This window comes from Salvia miltiorrhiza, chromosome 4, assembly GCF_028751815.1.
Source record: "Salvia miltiorrhiza cultivar Shanhuang (shh) chromosome 4, IMPLAD_Smil_shh, whole genome shotgun sequence".
Taxonomy (NCBI): Eukaryota; Viridiplantae; Streptophyta; class Magnoliopsida; order Lamiales; family Lamiaceae; genus Salvia; species Salvia miltiorrhiza.
In genome coordinates this window covers 1,843,928-1,850,067 of record NC_080390.1, presented here as the reverse complement: position 1 = coordinate 1,850,067, position 6,140 = coordinate 1,843,928, and positions in this window count along the sequence as shown.

The following is a 6,140-nucleotide window of genomic DNA, read 5'->3' as shown; positions in this document are numbered from 1 at the left end:
GAGTGCTATAAGTGGATGCCTCCCATTAGGATTACATTTTTGATTGGTTTGAGTTAGGTGATCTTTTTTAGAGTTGAAACTTGAGTGTGATTATTGATAGGGTTGACAAAATTATTTGTTTGGATCAAAAGTGAAATATGTGGCAGCGTTTCAAAGAGTTTATTTCTAAAATTTTAGTGCCTTATGATTTGGTCGGTAAACTATAAGGAGGTAGTGGAACAAGAATATTGTTTCCTTGTTCTAGATTATATTCTTTTTGGGATATGAGGGAATATCAAATTGCAATTGAACTTTTTCTTAAATGAGAAAATAGGGCAATTAAAGATATGAATTGGAGAAAATTTAGAAGTGTATTTAGATAGTTGAGGTTGTCAAGGTTCGTGGTGTAAGTGATGCATTCTTTTGTTGTCTTTAATCATCGACCTAATGATTAATGTGGTAAATGATATGTTCCATGAATTAGCACATCAATATGAGGGGGGAAGTATCTATTTTATGAGGGTGTGGAATCGGCCTATCCAATTCATCGACCAAAATTTGACAAATTCAAAATCGAATTCAATTGATGGTTCTTTCATCGAATCGACTGATCCATACTTTCGGATCGATTGAAAAGGGAACTAAGAAATTCAATTGATTTCAGTCGATTTTTGAAACCCGATCAAAATATAGAATTCAATCTCATCCATCCATCTCCTTGATCCTAGGGCTAATATTGACCCTTTTTTAATTATTTTAACTTAAGAATCTTATAGTAAGGATAATATCGCCGGGGGGGGGGGGGATTCATGATTCGTCGATAAGGGGGGCTGAACTTGAAGGCGTTGTACCCCGGGCAAAAAAAATTTAGACAGTTTATACAATTTTTTTTTTTTTTGTGACTAAGTAGAATTTTAATGGACTTAGGATTAAAAATCAGTTACATAATATAACAAATAGTTGTACCTTTTCTATTGATCCAATAATAGGTACATTGAAAGTATATAAAGAGCTACATCTATGCATTTTTTTATAGAAAATAATCTATATTCTATAAAAATAAATTACTTTTCATTATTATGTTACTTTTTTTGAGACTGGACTGGACTATGAGTTGGGCTATGTAGATATTAAGCTAAATATATACAATATATAAGATAAATATTTGGGCCTGCACTGGGCTTCACCCTTGAATAGATCCGACCCTGGATAATATGGTAACTGATTATGTTTCTTATTCACGCGATTTTTTTCTTCGTCTTTTTTCTTCATCCTCTCGAGTTGCGCGATGCGCCGCGGCGTGGCGGTAGACGATGGTGGCTGATGCGCAGCAACGACGGTGGCAACGACAACCACCAACAAGTTTATGGCGGCTATGGTGGTGGTTTATGGCGGAATTTGCCAGAAATCGAAGAAGGAGACAGTAGGTTACAAAGGAGTTCACCAGAAACACGAAGAAGAAGATTGCAAAACTGGTGAAGGAACATTGGAAAGGAATTTATTGTCAAAATTAAACCATGCATATTGTGTTAATGAACCATAATGATCAAATTGTGGTGGCTGCAGCGAAGAAGATGAGGCGGCATCAAATGTTACGATAGCCGAAATCACGACAATAGTGCAAGGTATTGTTACGAGTGTGGAACACAATATTGTACCAGTTAGGATCTATTCAGATTCCATGCTTGTAGCGAGAGTGATGGAAAACACGGAAGATGAAGAACACTTATTGCCAATGACCTTAGAGACATTCTGCGTAATGCTAGGAAGAACTTTATGGTGAAAATTTTTCATATGTATAGGAGCGCAAGCAAGGTCGCGCATTGTCTTGCTCAATTTGCTAGATCTTGTTCCGACTCTATTTGTTGGACCAAGAATTTTTCCTAAATGGGATATTGTGTTGGATGATATTTTCCTAATTAATTTAATGATAGAATTTTGTTTAAAAAAATACAATGCAATTTAATTTTCAACTCTATCCATAACTCACACCTTTTGTTATGACTTATCTGTATAAGTACACTTGGGAGACGTTTGGTTTGAGTGATAATACATGATTGATAAATAATTCGCCTTAATTAAGTGTTTGATTGATATGAATGGACCCATAATTGATGACTCGGCCCGCATCTAATCATTCAAGCAAGTGATTATTTATCGCCCCAAAGTTAGACGGATTATTAAATCACCCCTCCAATCCTATTAAGGTGAGTTTACATTGGACGATTAGCCTTGATATATAAAAATAGTAAGGTTAATCCCTTGTTTACTTTGATGGATTGAAACTTTGGAATATCCCAAGGCTCTTAATATTTCCATCATTCAAACTAGTTTTGCTTGATTCTTATCCCATGAAAAGAGAGAGTTGGAGAAACCCTACTCTTAAAGATAAAAATACTCAGTCATGCATATAATTAATTATGCAAAGTAAACGTTCCCTTAATTTTATCTATCTCATCCATCAAATCAAAGTATTTTATTAGATAATTAAATGATAGAAAAGGGGAGAGACACAAAGATTTATATGTGTGTTGGAGTGTTAAATTAGGTGTGCGAAGTGAGATGGGAAGTAGTTGTATTGAATTCTTGAGCTCGACTGTACAATGCTGCTTGGCTGGCTTACTCTTCACTCATCTATTTATGTATCACTTTAATAATTAATGTAATTAGCTTCTATTGGAACGTGACGCTCGAGACTTTAAAACATGGGGTACTAATGAGATACAAAAATGTTTTTTTTTGCATTTTCAAATTCTGCATTGATAAATTGGATTGAAAATGGGTTTTCTTTGTTTTTATTTGTGTAGAAATATGTTGGTATGTGTTATTCACATTATTTTGTCAGACTGCAAAAAGGTAAAAAGTCCCCTTTAAAAGAGTAAAACTAAAGTCATATTAATACCCCGAGTCAGTCTCATAATGGAACAGTTATAGTCCGTTTGATTTGCAGTTTAGGATTTTGATTAGGATTAAAATTATCTTGAAAAATTAGAGTAGATTAGTGTGGATTTATATTATTTTATGGATGTTTGATATCATGGCTACTTAATCTTATATTGTGTTTGATATCCATAGGATTATGTTGGATTATATTATCTAATACCAAAACTATCCTCATATAATTTTAAAAATATCATGTGTGTCCACCATTACTTGGGCATTTGCATCGATATGCGTGAGGAAGGGTAGCATAATTTTTATCCAACTTCGCAGTATTAAAGTTATCCAAGGGGGGAGGGGCGGATTATTAGTATGGGTTATTCCCACAAAATAACATGGAGAAGTGAGATTAAGTAGGAGTTGACCATATTAACTGCACATGATATCAAACATCACACTAATCTGTATTAATTTAATTTATCCTACCTATAAACCCATATCAAACGGGCCCTTATAGTATTATTTAATATCATGCGAGGATCATATAATCCTACTTAAAAATTACTATTAAGAATATCATTATCTTCTCTAACTCCATTTTTTTGAATAAAGATGAAGCACATATTATACAACTGGCACTATTGTTTGAATCCAAAACTAGGAGCCAATATAACCATTTATTATAATTGGTGAGCACAGCTCATTCAAATTAATACCTTTCATCTTAACTATTTAAGTGTGTGTGAGAGAGAGAGTGAGAAAGATTCTTCCTTCTAATTCATTTCAAAATGCATCACCTAATGTTAATTGATTGCGTTATCATGACCACGAACGCTTAAAAAATATGCATATTTCCTTATTTCAAAATAGGGATATTGGTAGGTAAATTTTCAAATTTTTCTCATTTTTTTTAGTTTTGCACCTCAATTTTAAAATCAGTCTATAAATATTTAAATTTTGTATTTTTTTTATTTTGCGTCCTTTTACCCCTAAATCATTACTGACATGCCAGTCAAATTGACATCCTAAACCTTATCATTACATGTTCTAGATCTCACATTGTCAACAAATTTATCTGCTTCATTATACACTTCAAACTTCCCTCCCAATTCAGTTGCCATGTCACCAATGATTTGTGGGTAAAATTTCGTTGATTGCAAAATAAAAAAGAATACAAAGTTCATGTATTTATAGGTAAATTTTAAAATTGGAATACAAAACCAAAAAATAGAAAAAATTTGAGTATTTATAAGTCAATATACCTTTAAAATATCAGTTGAAAACGAAATAGTAAAACGTTTCATCTCTATTAATAAATGAAGGGTTTGAACCACTAAAGAAGAAAGGATAATCATTATTGATATTTTTTTCAAAAAAATAAAAAATATCAATGACGAAGCCATCTATAATTTAAACTTAATTAAGTTTGAACTTTAGTACTTCTCTCCCTGCTATAATTTACTAAAAACTCTGATCCAATTCCGTTGGCTGACGACGCCTCAATTCAAGTTAATTAAACTTAATTGGACGTCTAATTAAAAAGTAATATACTCACTTATATAATTCCTATATATTAAGACGATTTGCATACTATATTAAGACGAATTTAGATAGATGGGTTCGCAGTTTGACAGCTCTGCCTATATATGTCGTAGAGTAATTAATTTAACTTCCATTTTTCAAATGTCGTTAATTAAAATACAGAATACCGTTGGACCGTTGGTTGCCTACATGTTACTTTTATTAGTTTGTGGTGGTCTTGGGTACAACCGATTGCACAAATTACACTAACCATGTAAATGACATTATTCGGTTATACAAATGACACTACTTATAATTGATATATATTATTTGATTATACAAATGACACTATAACAGTGTCAATTATAGGCAGTGTCATTTGTATAATCAAATAATTTTAAAATGTTATAGCTTCATTTGTATAACCGAATAGTGTCAATTATAAGAGCATTCGCATCGCCTACACGATAGCGGCCTACTCATGTAAGGCTCGCATCGTGTAAGGCGATGCAGCCCTCCCTTACACGAGGGCTACACGTTCTAATGTGTAGCCCGATCGACCGTTCAAATAAGGCGCGTGTTTCACACGCGCCATTTAAAAAAAAATCGAAAATTCGAATTTGACTGTCTCGATTTTCGTATTTTTTTTTTTTACCTTTTTTTTCTTTTTTCTTTTTTTCTCTTCTTTTTCTTCTTCTTCTTCCTCACTTTCTTCCTTCACCTTCTTCATCTTCCTCACTTCTTCCTTTCTTCCTCTCTCTACACCCTCCATGGATCCACACAACCCAAATTACTATGACCTAAATTGGTGCCCCGATCTATCCGACGACTATCATCCCGATTTATCGGGATGTAACTTGGAGGATGCTCCTCCATTCGGCGGGGAAATGCCTTCAGCAGCCCATAGTGCCGCCAAACCGAAGAAAGGCAGCCGGAGGAAGGAAATCGCCCACAAGATCCGGCATGACAGGCAGGCGCCGGTGGCGGAGGAGGAGGATGACGGAGGAAAGACTGTCCGTCACACCTACACCCCGGAGGAGACGGACCTCATCGTCCAAATTTGGATGGAGGAGACAAACGACACCATCCGTGGGACAAATCAGAAGGGGCACGAATATTGGAAGAGGATTGTCGCCCGTGTCAACCCCCTCATCTGCGCCAACCTCAAGCACCGCCAGATTCAAGGGCACTGGACGCGAGTAGCCCAAGATGTGCGACTCTGGGAGAGTATTTGGGTGGAGACGCGCACCCGGTGGCCATCCGGCCATTCTGACGATATGCTATGGGATAAGGCTCAAATCATCTTTAAAAGTTGGACCGCAAATAAGGCCTCCTTCAACTACTGGAACGCGTGGAAAATTCTCCGGAACAACCACAAGTTTAAGTCGATGTACCTCGAGGGAGACGTGCATTCCTTCAAGAGGACAAAGACTATAGAGGAGAGCGCCTTCACCACCTCGGCATCGGGCGAGGAGATCTCGTCTGCCCGGCCGATTGGGAACAAGGCGGTAAAGGCAGCGGCGAGGGCAGCGAAAGCGAAGGGGAAGGGGAAGGCGGCAAGCTCCGAGCAATCATCGGAGTACAAAGAGGCATTGGAGCGATCCGACCAGAACTTGAAAAAAATCACCGCCGAGTATGCCAAAAAGAACGAGCTCAAGGAGAGGGAGCTCGATATGCAACTTCTCAGTCTTGATACATCGCATATGAGCGATGCACAAAGGATGGCCGACGAGCACATGGTCCAAGAAATGCTCAAGCGT